Source organism: Oryctolagus cuniculus, chromosome 6, assembly GCF_051225735.1.
Source record: "Oryctolagus cuniculus isolate XC-2025 breed Fujian yellow rabbit chromosome 6, ASM5122573v1, whole genome shotgun sequence".
Lineage (NCBI taxonomy): Eukaryota > Metazoa > Chordata > Mammalia > Lagomorpha > Leporidae > Oryctolagus > Oryctolagus cuniculus.
In genome coordinates this window covers 163,034,088-163,050,472 of record NC_142872.1, presented here as the reverse complement: position 1 = coordinate 163,050,472, position 16,385 = coordinate 163,034,088, and positions in this window count along the sequence as shown.

Sequence of the window (16,385 nt, the reverse complement as noted above, 5' to 3'; positions counted from 1 at the left end):
TTATTCAAATCCTTTTTGTGAACTGTATCTGTTCTACCTCTACAATTAAACTCATTTGTCTGTATGTACTCTTCACTCCGACCTCCTCATTTAGACTTCCAAGAACACACAAGCCTTTTCTTATAGTTGGAGTTATGCACATTTGTTTCTGCTCCTGGAATGTCATATACTTTTTGTAAAGCTTAAGACTCAGAGCTCATTCTGAAGTCTCCACCACTTTCTCTATAAAGCCCCATTGAACTCTCTTCCTCCGAACATAATTCACTATTGCAATCATTGTTATAAATACATTTCTTCCTAACTAACCTATAATTTCCTCTAAAGCCAAAATGCAAACTGTTCATAGTAGCACTTTGCCCAGCATATAAGAGGTGCTCTTGTTGATAATCAAATGAAAGAACTACGCATTTTTGCAAATAATACTTTCTTTCATAACTCCCACTTTCACATTTTATAGTTAGATTCCATAGTTGGCAAAATTATGTGTTATTAAATTTTGACAGAGAAAATCAAGCTAGTTCCATCAGCCATCTGCCTCATCAGTTGCAATTAAGATGAAGTACCCAGATCTTTCCTGGAAATAAAAATGGAAATGTGTAATAAACACCAAGAAAGATAAGCAAATCATATTTTTTCATACTGAATAAGGCTTTATAACTTAGGGACCAAATGCTATAGCCTTGGAAATCAATCCCATTAGTAACATTTGACATCCTATATATATATATTCAATACCAACTATAAGTTGAGCTATTATTTCATATTTGAAAAGATCAAAGTGTCATCTCTAATTATAACCTTTTTAAAATTGAATTGCGAAAGCTTTATTATTACACCAACCTTAGGAGTAAAATAGACCTGTCCCTGTCCCTTTTGAACACTTGCAAATGCACAAAGCAGTGTCCCTGAAGGTGGAGTCACGGGATGGCGAAAAAACAGTCAATAACATTGAGGAATTGCATCAATAACTTTCTCACATATTTTAAAGTGAATCAGAGGAACACAACAGGATAGATTCATTCATTTGTGAAAAATACATAACATGGATTGAGCTGCTTATATGATGCAAAATGATTAGGATACCATCCCTGCTCCCACCCCTCTTCTCAGTCTAATGGGTAACACAGTCACATCACACAAAACTAAGGATACTAAGTGGGAAGGTGAAAGGAAGAAAAGGACAATATATAAACTAGACTGTTAATTTGCCTAATTAAAAAGCAAGTTGAGATTCAAACCTATGACTGTGTGACTGATTAGGGGCAGGAAGGAAAACTCGTATTCAACAGCCTGCTTAAAATTTATCATTTGAGGGATATTGGATTGAAAACACGGTGGATTATATACTTACTTTTTGATGGATTTCATGATTTTTTTGTGCAAAAAGGAAAAAAATTAAGATATTGTTATGAAAATGATGAAAGGATCTACAGGATATGAAGTGGAATCAAACGATAAATTTTCATAATAATAACAATAACAATGTCTTATTTTTTTTTTCCTTTTTGCACAAACAAATCATGAAATCCATCAAAAGGTAAGTAGATAGTCCACCGTGTGTTCAATCCCATATTCAACAATCAGGAATCCACTTTTCTGAAGAAGCAGGGATTCAAAATGCAGATCTATGGCAAGATAGTCACTCCTCACAGAAGTAAACTTTACCACGGAACACAGAGGTGAGCTTTTTGTGTCAAAGCTGTGATATTATGATAGAGACATAAACTTGACCGGAGAGAGACTGCCAGGGAAACAGACAGGAAAGCTTTATCACAGAAAGGCAATTAGTGCCAAACAGAACTTGCAACTGTCACTCTTTTAAAATGAGAGTATAAGACAGCAATAATGGAATATTTTCCCTAGTGCTTCTTCTTTATACAGAGAGTCTTCAAATGCATGCTGGCTTTCGCTTTCTTTTTTTTTTTTTTAACTTTTATTTAGTAGATATAAATTTCCAAAGTATAGTTTATGGATTACAATGGCTTCCCCCCCATAACTTCCCTCCCACCCGCATCCCTCCCATCTCCCGCTCCCTCTCCCATTCCATTCACATCAAGATTCATTTTCAATTATCTTTATATACAGAAGATCAATTTAGTATATATTAAGTAAAGATTTCATCAGTTTGCCCCCACACAGAACACAAAGTCCCAAATACTGTTTGAGCACTAGTTGTATCATTAATTCACACTGAACTACACATTAAGGACAGAGATCCTACATGGGGTGTAAGTGCACAGTGACTCCTGTGGTTGACTTAACAAATTGACACTCTTGTTTAATGCATCAGCAATCTCCCCAGGCTCTAGTCATGAGTTGCCAAGACCATGGAAGCCCCCTGAGCTTGCTGACTTTGATCTTATTTAGACAAGGCCATAGTCAAAGTGGAAGTTACCTCCTTCTTTGATGGCCCGTTCTTTCCACTGGGATCTCACTTGCAGAGATCTTTCATTTAGGTCGTTGTGGTTTTGTTTTTTTTTTTTTTTTTTCTCCAGAGTGTCTTGGCTTTCCATGCCTAAAATACTCTCATGGGTTCTTCAGCCAGATCCGCATGCCTTAAGGGCTGATTCTGAGGCCAGAGTGCTGTTTAGGACAACTGCCATTCTATGAGTCTGCTGTGTATCCCGCTTCCCATGTTGGATCGTTCTCTCCCTTTTTTTATTCTATCAGTTAGTATTATCAGACACTAGTCTTGTTTTCGTGATCCCTTTAACTCTTAGACCTATCATCATGGTCTATTATGACCTGAAATTGATCACTTGAACTAGTAAGATGGCATTGGTACATGCAACCTTGATGGGATTGTATTGGAATCCCCTGGCACATTTCTAACTCCACCACTTGGGGCAAGTCAGCTTGAGCATGTCCCAAATTGAACATCTCCTCCCTCTCTTATTCCCACTGTTATATTTAACAGAGATCACTTTTCAGTTAAATTTAAACACATAAGAATAATTGTGTGTTAATTACATAGCTCAACCAATGGTATTAAGTAGAAAAAACAAAAATACTAAAAGGGATAACGTATTAAATTGTACATCAACAGTGATGACAAGGGCTGATCAAGTCCTGGTGCTTCTTCTTTTAACAGAGACAGTCTTCAAATGCATGCTGGCTTTCGCTTGCAAATCATGAAATTCCTAGGACTAAGAAAACACTGACTCATGTGTTCCTTCCAATTTCCCCTGCTCCTCTCATCCCCTACCCTGAAGGAGTACATTGGAATTGCTCTGCACAGTGTCCTTTGTGTTAGAGGTCACATTTAGATTTCATAGTGTTCAGGAATGGAATGGCTATTTGCTTAGATAACCAGAAATATAAAGAGGAAGGCATAACCACCAAATATAATCAAATAAAAATGCAAATTGAAGTTGAAAATCAACAGTAGTCAGAAGCAAATAAGTTTCTGATTATGTTTGGGCTATGGAATACCAAAGCTATGTCTCCAGAAAGATTGCAAAATCAACTGAATTTAGGAAGAGCTTTTAAATATCTAAAAACTCTACTGAAGAGGAAAATAAAAAGAGAAGAAGATGCTCACCAGCAGTTACTTTTCAACCACTGTGAATTTCAGGTCATCTGCTCCACCTGCCCCCTGAATCTACACACTTGACCAGTGCTCACATTGCCACACACCACCCGTCCCTTCAAGGGAGCCATTTCTCCACACTTTCCTCCTATTCAAACTGCTATATCCTTTCCATGTTTACACCAAACCCAGACATCAGTGCTCTGCCCAGCTGTGTCCACATGCACCTCCTTCATAGACTGCAACTGTTATCTTCACAAATGCCCTATCTCACCCTCTTCTCTCTTGAATCCTGCATCCTTTAGGGAAGAATCTCTGTCTTAGTGTCCCAAGAAATTCAACTCAGTTGGGAATCCTCAGGGGCCAAAGGCTTTATGAGGCAATCGTTTTGTATTCTGAGAATAACAGTCTTCAGAAGGTGGCCTCTGGTGTTATTCTGGAGAAGAAGTAAAATATGACTTGTGAATACAGAGGCCCCAAATATTCAGCCATGACGTTTTATCAAGAGAAGTTGTGCTACAGAAATGCTTACTGCCATAGCCCACTCTCCAGATAGGGTATGTCTGTAACATTTTCTTTGTTTCTTTTTTTTTTTTTTTTTGAATCTTAGGCAGATTTTATTTTTGCAGGTGGGGACGCTGGTGGATCTATGAACGTGAGTGGCGTCCTCAATCTCCAGGTGACTCTCCTCCTGAGGAGGGCTGCAGCATCATGAATTTTCAAGGTAGTAGTTATATATGTTAGCTGTCAAGTTTATGATGTCAAGATATTAGAACCAGTTTGGAAGCAAAATCCTAAACAAGATCAATCAAGTAACCCATAGAAACTCCCTTCCTATCTGCCATGTTGCATCTCGAGGCTTCCTGCCTTGATGTTAGAAACCTAATGGCACATTTGAATACAGCAATGGGAAAAGTTTATTTTTAAATAAGCAACCTGTGCTCTGTGTTGATTGATACGGCATGGATGATTGTGTGCTTCTGTTTTTCTTCACTAAAGCATGCTGTCATGGAAAGATTGCAGACGTAAAACCTCTGGTCCTTTACATAAATATGTGTGTGATATGCATCAAATTTTGTGAACCATTTATCCATTTACTCTTGGTGTTTCCAACGGAAACACCAACAATCCATACCAGCCACTCACTGCTCTCATCCATACTCTGCCTCCACGAACACAGACAAGCTTTATGTGACAAGCAGCAGTTCTATAGACCAATATTTTACTCTATTTAGATGCAAATTGTGTGCTTATATCAAACACAAGGAAGAAATAATCTTTGTATAGAAAATCAGAGAAAAAATTCTACACAGAGACAATGAAAGACAGCTAGTCATTAGTTTTCTATAAACATTTGTGAAGAATGAATAAAAGCATTTTAATGTTTATTTATGTTTTTTTAATGTACTTAAAAGGCAGAGTGACACACAGAGAGAAACACACACACAAAGGCACAGAGACATCGAGTGAGAGAGAAGGATCTTCTATGTACTGGTTCATTCCCAAAATGCCTGCAACAACCAGGGCTTGTTCTGGCCAAACCAGAATTTAAGAACTCCATCCCGGTCTCCCACAAGGATGGCAGGGGCCCAAGCACTTGAGCCATAGCCTACTATGTCCTATATTGCATTTTCAAGAAACTGGGTTGGAAGCATAGTAGCCAGGACTAACTTGCTGTTCTACAATGTCTGCTCCTCAAGAAATCTTTTTTGGTAATGAAAACTCTTGTTTCACTGAATTCAATTTTCCTTTTCGGAAAAATGTTACTTTTTATTCCAAAATATCTTACACTAGGATTTGCTGCCAGGAACAAATCAGTAACAGAGAAAGTAGGGGTTTTATAGACTTACAATAGAATTGTGTGATTCAGAGATTGCTGTATTCTTAACTGGAGAGTATTGTTAATTTTAGGAAAAGGACTAATCAATTTTGTTTATTTTTTAGAAATTTTTAAATTTAATTTAAGGGCAGAAAAACAGACAGAGATCTTCCATTTGCTAGTTTAATACCAGGCTGCCTGCAAATGCAAGGGTTAGGGCAGTCTGAAACAGGAAGCCTGGAACTCAATCCAGGTCTCCTATTGGGTGGCAGGGCTCCAAGCACTTGAGCCATTATAACGGCTTCTCAGAGTGTGCATAGACAGTATGTTATTTGAGAAGCTGAGCTGGGATTGGAGTGCAGGCACTTTGAAATGGTTTACACACATTCCAAGCAGTGCCTCAACATCTGCACCAAGTAGTAGCCCAGTGATTTTATTTTTAAATCAATTATGGATCATTATATTGACCTGCTAAACTTATTAGATTGACTCCTACAGAGATAATGGGGTGAATACAATCAATAAAATGGTTACTATTTTACTAAAAATAAAATTAAATATGGTTCACCAGTAAAAGAATGATTAAGTACTGTATTTTCAACTAGAAAGACTATGCAGCTGTTAGAATTATAATTATGATCTGCGCCGGCACTGTGGCATAGCGGGTAAAGCCGCTGTCTGCAGTGCTGGCACCCCATATGGGCACCTGTTCGAGTCCCAGCTGTTCCACTTCCCATCCAGGTATCTACTATGTCCTGGGAAAGCAGTAGAAGATGGTCCAAGTCCTTGGGGCCCTGCACCCATGTGGGAGACCCGAAAGAAGCTCCTGGTTCCCGGCTTCGGATTGGCGCAGCTCTGGCCATTGTGGCCAATTGGGGAGTGAACCATCGGATGGAAGACCTCTCTATCTCTGCCTCTCCTTCTCTCTCTGGGTAACTCTGACTTTAAAATAAATAAATAAATCTTTTAAAAAAGAATTATAGTTATGATTATTATGGAGACATATTACTTGTGGATTTTTTTTTCTTCTTTAATCTTTTTAAAATTTGTATAAGGTGAACAAAACCCATGCATTTCACATATACAGATTTAGGAACACAGTGATACTTCTTACCCTACTCTCCCTCCTGCCCACACTCCCATCCTTCCACTTCCTTCCTTTCTTTGCGTGTGGATTTTTTTAAAGACTCAATTATTTGTTTGAAAAATAGAGTTGCAGAGAGAGAGGGAGAGGGAGAAAGAATGAGAGGGAAAATCATACACACACATACAAAGTGAGAGACTTAGAAAGCTCTTCCATATGCTGGTTCACTAATCAAATGGTCACAAGCCAGGAGCCAAGAGCTTCAACTGTGTCTGCTACAAGGGTGACAGGGGCTTAAGTACTTGGACCATCTTTTGCTGCTTTCCCAAGTACAGAACTGGATTGGTATTAAAGTATCCAGGAATAAAACCCATGCCCTTAGAGGATTTTGGTGATGCAAGCAGCGGCTTAACCTGCTGCACCACAACATCAGCCTCTGCTTGTGGATCTTTTGAAACACTGAATGTGTGAACTCTTTGATGGGTGGAGATTCTTCTCCAATAACCCATGAATACCATGTTCCATGTCTTTTACCAAAGACCACACAAATTTGTTTAATTCATAAAAATATGTTTATATCCTAAACACAGATTAAAGGTGGTCTTTGAAATATCAATTTTAATTAATCAACTTATATATCTAAAATGAGGTTGAAATGAAGGTGAGAGCAATGAATTCACAGTGCGCAGCCTACTGACATCTTCTGTCCCAGCAGATGCATGCACAGGAATGGAACGCACACTTGCTTTCATTCAAAAATATTAATTAGTAACTACCATGGGTGGAGAGAACCTATACAAGTGTTCCTCCAAGAAAGAATAAGAGGTAAACAAGTAATTCTCTGTTGACATTAGCACAAAAATGAGATCTAATGTTTCATTAAGGGATGAACAGATACAGTGCTATTATTGCTATTATTAATACTCATAGAAATCAGATAGATCAAATTTATATATTATCTCTAAATTATTCTGTCATACATTCAACAATCCAGTCATTAATATGTTCATTCATTGTTTGTCATTCAGAACCATAAGAATTAATTACTAAAACATGATCATGATACAAAAATCACTACATCTCTAACACCTTCTTTATATGTGTCAATCATGGCCAATTTCATTATACAAATTTTTTGAAATATGTCTAATAATCTAATAAGGTATCTTGTTTTTATGTTTTGTATTCAAAATGCAAACACTTAAGAGGAGAAATTCTTATTTTGTTATTCTCCCTATATTTATTGGGTTCTTATTCTGTGTGAGGTACCAGACAGAAAGACACTCACTGCAGGTTCAAGGATAAGATCCACAATGTCTCTGTACATATACCACTCATAGTCTTGTAACAGTCACACCAAGTAAACAAACTGGCAATCACAATAGACTCAGGACTTAGGAGTTTGCATGTGGAACTGTATCAACCAAACATCATGGTAGAGGGGGAGGAATATTTTCACCATGAAATATATTCGATTTCCATCTTCTAGCTAGAAACATCTTGAGTCCTTGATTAAAGCCACTGTGATTTCATTAGTCAGATCACTCTAAATAGGGCCTACAGCAATTCCCAATTAATAGATCAGCAGTAATCAGGAGCTAATTACTCCCCTGACTATAGCTGATTTTTCCCTCAAGGTGAGGAGAAGAGTGGTGTGCGGAAGGTTAAACAGCAGTAGAGCACATTATCGCAGGAGTCTGAGCCCAACGGCAGCAAAGACCTGAGGACAAATGTGACAACATGAAATGAGGCAGAAGGTGACGGGGAAGCAAAAAGGGCAACAGAGGCACCAATAAGGAATAAAGGATAAAATCATAGAATTCCAGTTGGACTCCATATCACAGAGGATAGGGTACAACCTCAACATTGCAGAACATTAAATCCAAGAAATTTTAAAATGAATACATACACTGTCAGGAAACAGCAATTTTAGAATGAAGTAAATAGATTATAATCTGTTGTGATGATGAAATAAATAAATCAACATGGAGCTCTTAGAATTGTGCCTAGCCCATCTTACATGTGTAAACATCATTTAAATGTCAGTTGTTTTAGTTATTATTCACATTAACACTATAGTTTAAAACTCTAACTTCAGTGACTGCTATGTGTACCATTAATGCTTGCATGTGGAAGATGCATCTATAGATTTAATGTTATTCATCAGGGGCTTCTCCTGTGCCTCCCTGGGAGGTGCTTATGGGTGAGGCAGAGCCAAGAGTACAATACTACTGTAGAAGTGTATTTTGGAGAGGATAAAGGGCACAGAGGTATGGCATCCAACTCAAGCTGAGGGATGGGAGAACAGAAAAAAATTGTTTATCAGAGCTGCATCTTCAAATTGCAGATCCTTAAAGAGCCATTCAGGAGCAAGCCTGGGGTGTGAACACAGTACAACTGCTTCCAGGATCACGTCTCATGACCATTAAACACAAGAGCTTCCTAGTGTGCAATGAACAGATGGATAGGACCTGGAGAATAAGTGCAAAATGAAAAGTGTAGAGACAGGTGTCAGAAATCATCTCATCTTAACGTGTCTGCATTAAAATCTACATTTGATCCCTATTGAAGGAAATAGATTTGTCAACATCCTGAGCATAATTCTACACTGGATTATAATTCATAAAATTCATGTTTATTTAAACTGGTATCATTAACAAATTGTTTGGGAAATGTCAAAGGAGGGATAAGTTGTTAAAATCCTTCATAAAACTTTGGTAATGCTGCATCATAAGTCTCATGAAATTATGAACCAAGTTAAGTGAGGGAAGTAGGGAGACAGACATCATGCCTTGCTGTCATCCATAGTTAGATCTAACCTCCAGTTATACAGAAACTACCGTGGGCCAGTTACTGTACTCCTTCTCAGTATTAGTCCTCCATTTTATTCATTGAGGATATCTCCCCAGAGGAAGTAGTGCTCTGGTAAATGTGTCTGGGAAATGGGTGACTGGCAGTCATCAGGCAAAATGTGGATACATGATTTTAGATTTGATGATGGCTATTCTATTCCATGTTTTCAGTATAAGACAAGTAGGGCACAGACGGATAGGAAGGGAAATTCAAGAGATTCTTATTTGTGTTTCTAGAACAGGAAGCTGGAAGCTACATGGGCTGTAGTTCACAGGCCTGTGTGTGGTGTTTGGTTCTGGGGGTGCAATGGTCATTTCTTATTATGACTTCTTCTTATATGTAAATTGCACTGGACTAGGAAGAAGGATGTTTTGATCCTGGAACAAGTAATCATTAAGTTTAAATTCAAGTAGCCAGTATTAACTAAGCTTCTACGATAAGCAGGTGCTAAGTGTACCAGTTTCTACAGCTTCATTTTGGTTCTGTAACCACCTTGCAGTGGTATTAATAGTAGTGGTTCTGTTTCCTACTGCCAATGTTCCTGCTACTTTTTCTACAAAGTTACTATACATCTATCCATCTGTCTGTTTCTCTGTCATACTTTTTTGTCTCTGTCTCCTTTTGAATAGTTATTTTAACCTAATTAATGTTGTAGTCTACACTAATGATGTGTATTAACATGAAGTCATCCCCAAAAAATCACAATAACAGATGGCAAGAGAATGAACTTGGACCCTGGGGATCTTGCTTGACCTGTGGTACTCAGCTCCCTATTCCTGGGTGACATCTGGCCTTGGATTGCTTCCCTTTCCAGAGGAAGGCTACAAAACGAGCTATCCAAATCTGTTGTGCCTCTACAATTAGCACCTGATTCTGTTTGTGAGTCCAGCAATTACTTCATTCACTTGGGTAGTGGAGAGAAGGCTGAATGGGTTAAGATGGGAGTGTGCTTATCCAGGTCTTACAGCAAAGTCCTCACACATGTGTAGGTGCCTGATCCTGTTACCTCCACGCCCTCCTACCCTCTGCCCCTAAAAAGAAAGACCAGAAAGACCAGGAGCTCTAAATATCGCCCTCACCACATCTTGGACATATCTTCTCATGGCTCCTTGTAGAGGCCTGACAGTCTCTTAGAACCTCTCATTTTTAAAAGTCATTAAAACAAATTCAAAGCAATAAAAAAAAAAATGAGGCTCTTGAAAACAATGTGCTTCTTATTAGGTTCTTATTTAAAAAAAAGTTCCATTGTTTCCATCACAGGAGGAAGAAGAAATTAAAAAAAAAAAAATTCTGGAATTGTACCATAAATCTCTATTTGGCCTAAGTTAGGGGTTTAATTTTTCTCTGCACTATGGGCTTTCCTTGTGTTTTTACTTTTATTAATTTGGTTTTGGAGGCCATGACTCCTTTGAGAAATAAAGTACACATTATATATATTTACATGTTTCTATTTATGTGTGCATCCTCATTGGACTATAAGCGTCAAGGGAACAGATGCCATTTCTGTTGTGTTTGCCACTCATCAACACAGAGAGCTGCACAAGGTAATTAAAGTCACTGGAAATATTTGTCAAAAACAAACTATTATACTAGAAAATAAGTAAACCCTTTCTACTACTAAAATCCTTAATAGCTTACAAATATTTCTTCGGTAATAATCGTCACCTCTTGTCTGTTACGATATTTGCAGAACCAGCTTGACGCCCTGTGCCATCTGTTACCAGATCACATGGCACAGGGCTTGTTTCTGAATGTGTCTGATTAATCCACTGCAGGAGTGGAACAGGGACTCACACCCGACTCAGTGCTGTTCTGGTAGACTACAGGCTGCACTGCTTCCTCCAGAAGCTCTGACAGAGGAGATCACCACAAAATGACTTACAGAGTGTGACATACTGAAATGGGACTCTCAGAGCCTTTGGCATTTGCAATCAGATGAAATGATAAGACAAAATTACCAATATTTGTGTGAAGTTCCGACACCACTTTGTTTCACTCAGGTGATGCTCCCTGCACCCGTGACAGCTGCATAGCAGATTAGTAGGAACGAAAGGTCTTCTGGTCAGAGACGGCTGTGGCACCTGCGTTGTGCACCAGAGGGGTGTCATCTGCACTGACAGCCTTTGAATGTTGGGAAGTCTTCAGGCTGACACAGGCCTCTCTTAGCAACCAGGCCCTTTTTCTTCATGTCAGTTTCCAGCCCAACTTCATGTTAAGTGATGGGTTGTGATGATCCTTCACGGTGTCAAGGATACTGTCAAATGCAGTGAAACTCAATGCAACAAATGTATCAGGAATAGAAATGGTACATGTGAGCAAAACACTCACTCAGACGCCTGCTCTAGGCCTCAGTAGATTTTCATGCATTTGCAATTTTCTGGAAGTACATCTGGTTATTTGCAAAGGGCTTTTACAAACTTTCTCCTACTTATTCCTCAAAATAACCCTGTGAGATAAGATAAATAGGTACAATTACCACAGTCTTATCACCAAGCCCATTGGGATTCAGAGACACTGAAGAACTTGCCCAAGGCTGAAGAGCTAGTTGTGGCTTGAAGAGAAGCCTTCTGGCCTTCAGGTGCATGGTGATATCAACTTTGCAAAGAAGACAGATCAAAATCAGTGAAAGGAGAGAGGATTACTGAAGTCAAACCCCAAATGCTATCTGACTTTCTGTCTGGCTTTCCTGCACCTTAACAGTGTTCTCAAACTTGAGTACCCCCAAACTTTCTATTTTCTCAATTATGTATAAATGTATGAATTCATCAAAGATCATATAAAAATCACTCTACCTAATGCTTATACAGATTATCTAATTTTATTCAAATAAAACCGGGTGGTCATTAAATGGTTACTATTGCCAATATTTGCCAAATGGGGCAGTAGGAATTCAGAAGAATCTAATGCAATCAAGCTATAGAAAATGTTAGAACTATGCATTGGACTCTTGTAAATTAAAATTTACTGGCTGATTTTGTTTATATTTGTGTTTATGAAATGTGCATAGGTGAGTGTAATGAGGGGTCTCAAACATTCTCATTTTCAATACTTTAAAAATGGAATACTATGGAAAAATTAGGATGAATATATTTGGTATCTCTTGAATGGATATCTAAATAAATACATGTTGCTAAATACTTTGGGGACCAACTCAGAAGAGTTTGTACTTCCAGGCTTTTAGACAATCAAGATCACTCAATGTGACTTATTATTCTTTAGTGAAACATTTCTTAAACAGGGAATTCATGAGCTGTTGAGTACCACTCTATCTGCTGCACTACATTCCACCCATAGCAAATTGGTTCATAGCAGCACAAATGTGAGCCTTAGGACTAGGGTCAAGGGTTTTAAATAACTATTGTCACAAACAATAAAGGGGTCCGATCTTTTCTGCTTTTTTATGGAGAGTGTACAAAATGTATGAGTGCAGGAAGACCATAAACTAGCATAAGAGTTCAGAGCAGAATATCTAATCTATTTTTATAACATGTAGCATCTAAGGAATTTGATACTCACTGAAATCTATGATAAAAGAAATTAGGTAGATAGATAGATAGAGAACATGTTCATCATAATTGATGGCACACAGTAAATCTGAAAAATAAGTTATGTATTATATAATTCCATTAAAATAAAATTTTAGAAAAGTAAACTAATCTCCAGAGACATTACCAGGTAAGTGATTGGTTACAGGAAGGTATTCAAAGGGGTTGTAATGATGGAACTGAGACACACAAAAAAACTCTATGGATGATGGGATTGTTTAGTCTTAATTATGGTAACAATTTTACATGTATATGGTATATGAAAACACCTAAAAATGTACTTTCAGTACAATTCATTTGGTTCATTATAGGAAAAAAAAAAACTGTGTAAAAATAAATTACTAATAATGCTCTTTGAAAATTGGTCAATGATTATGCAGAAGAAATTTAAACTTAAAGTAAATTATGTTTAGATTAAATGAATTAGAGATGAATAAATATATTATAACTTCTGAAATGACTTCTTGATTTTCAGAACATAGTTGTTGGTGGCCTGTGTACCACAGGTTACTGAGTCTGTTTGATATCTGATGATAGGATTTTCTTGGTATCAAGTGTCTGCCAGAATGAATTCTTGCTTAGTTTTTTTTTTGCAGTTTGAATGGTAAAAATATGCAAAAGCCACTATAATCCAAAAGCTGCAATTTGGAAAATTATATTTATTAAATAAAAGTTAAAAAAGAAAATATGAATAGCTTTTATTAATGTAGATATTTAATAACTATTTTTCTATAAACATTTTCTTATTGATCAAAGTAATATTATAATTAGAATACATATATATGAATCAAGTCTATGTAATATATATGATAAAAATACAACAGAATGCAAACATATGAAGTGTTATTCTAGAAAATTATATTTATTAAATAAAAGTTAAAAAAAGAAAATATGAATATCTTTTATTAATGTATATATTTAATAACTCCTATCTAGAATAACACTTCATATGTTTGCATTCTGTTGTATTTTTATCATATATATTACATAGACTTGATTCATATATATGTATTCTAATTATAATATTACTTTGATCAATAAGAAAATGTTTATAGAAAAATAGTTAACTTTCATTATAAAGACATACTTTTTAAAAATAAATGGATAATCCAACCCTACCTTTGAGTCTTCAAAATTCAAAATGATTCAAATAATATCTAATCAAATATTTAATTAATAGTAAAATTATGGACATAGCTTCATTACAGAAAGAAAATGATGGATAAAATTGTGGCTCATGAACTTGAAGAACCTTTATGCAGCCACTAAAATGATAATTATGAAGACTATGCAGCAAAATGAAAAGCTTATTATGAAATATTGAGTGACAAAGAATGCGAAAATTACATCTATGTCATGATTAGGTTTCTCCCAGCAAATTCTTAGGAACTCCTTCATTAAATTTCAAACATTTTATTTGAATCACAGAGTGTCAGAGAGCGAGGAAGAGACAAAGAGAGAGAATGAGAGGACAGATTGCATATCTGCTGGTTCACTCCCCAAATGGCCACAGTAGCCAGGTCTGGGCCAGGCTGAAACCAGGATCTAGCAGCTCCTTTCTGGTCTTCCATGGGTGGCAGGGGCCCAGGTCCTTGAGCTGTCTTCCGCTGCATTTTCAGGTGCATTGGTAGGAAGCTGGAACAGAAGTGGAGTGGCTGAGCCTCAAACCGGCCCCTGGATATGGGATATGGCAATGGCGATATGTGACTTATCCCAGTGCTGGCCCCCAAATATGCTGTTTGGTAGAGCCCCAATACTGAGCACAGCCCATCTGGCCCTCCTCTTCTCACCAGCTCCATTCCTGCTTATCCACATCCGCTGCCTGCCAGTCTTCTGGGAGGAACCTCTTTCTTGCTCCTGCCCCTCATGAGAATACCACGGTATGTGCTGATATCCTCTTACGGCTTCCTGATATCCCTAAACTACTGCGTCCTTTAGCACCTCTTCTGATACTGCAAAGTTGACTGTGTTGAAATTCTAAAAATTGCTTTTCGCTCCAAATTTTTTTTCTGCACATGCTGTCAGTTTTGGCCTTTAACTACAGTGATCAGGTCATTATAGCTGGAAAAATAGAAGTTTTCTCCACAGAGTAGACAGAAAAAAATTAGCAATTTTTTTTATTTTAACTTTTATTTAATGAATATAAATTTCAAAGTACAGCTTATGGATTACAATGGCTTCCCCCCCATAACGTCCCTCCCACCTCCACCTGCAGCCCTCCTCTTTCCTACTCCCTCTCCCCTTCCATTCACATCAAGATTCATTTTCAATTATTTTTATATACAGATCAGTTTAGCATGTATTAAGTAAAGATTTCAACAGTTTGTACCCACATAGAAACACAAAGTGAAAAATACTGTTTGAGTACTAGTTATAGCATTAAATCTCAATGTACAGCACATTAAGGACAGAGATCCTACATGAGGAGTAAGTGCACAGTGACTCCTGTTGTTGACTTAACAAATTGGCACTCTTGTTTATGGCATCAGTAATCACCCTAGGCTCTTGTCATGAGCTGCCAAAGCTATGGAAGCCTTTTGAGTTCACCGACTCTGATCTTATTCAGACAGGGTCATAGTCAAAGTGGAAGTTCTCTCCTCCCTTCAGAGAAAAGTACCTCCTTCTTTGATGACCCATTCTTTCCACTGGAATCTCACTCGCAGAGATCTTTCATTTAGTTTTTTTTTTTTTTTTCCAGAGTGTCTTGGCTTTCCGTGCCTGAAATTCTCTCATGCGTGAAAAATCAGCAATTTTTAAAAATATATCTGAATCCACCCTCCTGAATGTTTTGCTGCAACCTGTGCTTTAGCTGCTTGCACTCTTGCTAAATTCACATGTTGAAATATAGTCCCCAGTTTGAGAATATCTGGATATGAGAGTTTAGCAATGTGATTAAATCAAAAGATTAGAGTCCTGGTGAATAAGTAAGCACCTTCATAGAAAAAAAAAAAAAAAAGCATCAAAAGGCATCTATGACCAGAGAGCCCTAAGCGAACAGCAGATTTGGATTTCTGTGAGAAATGACTGCTCACACTGCCATGAGTGCTGTGCTAAATGCCAGGGTTGGTGGGTGAGCAATTGGGGCAGCAGTCAGAGGCCACTGGGGGTGCAACTTCTCCTATGGAAAATTGTGGTGGAAATGTTGGTTTAGGTCCCAGTTCCAATTCTTATTCTGGCTTTCTGCTAATGCATATCCTGAAAGGCAGTGTTAATGGTTAAGTAATTGGGTCCTGTCACAGAGGTGGAACACCCAGATTGAGTTATGGGCTCCTGGTCTGGTTCTGGTACAACCCTGGCTGCTGCAGTCATTTGGGGAGTGAACCAGCTGATGGAAGATCTGCGTGTGTGTGCGCGTGTGCATGTGTGTGTGTGTTTCTCTTAATATCAAATAAATACAAAGTTTTAAATGAGAGGGTTGAAGAGCTGTGACAGAGACCTCCTGGTCTGCAATGTCTAAAGTGTCAGACAGTTTTCAAATTTTGCCAGCCCATGGAATAGAGGAATATCTGAACACGTTGAAATGGTGTTTTGGGGTGTTTTGTTATCTATAGCAGG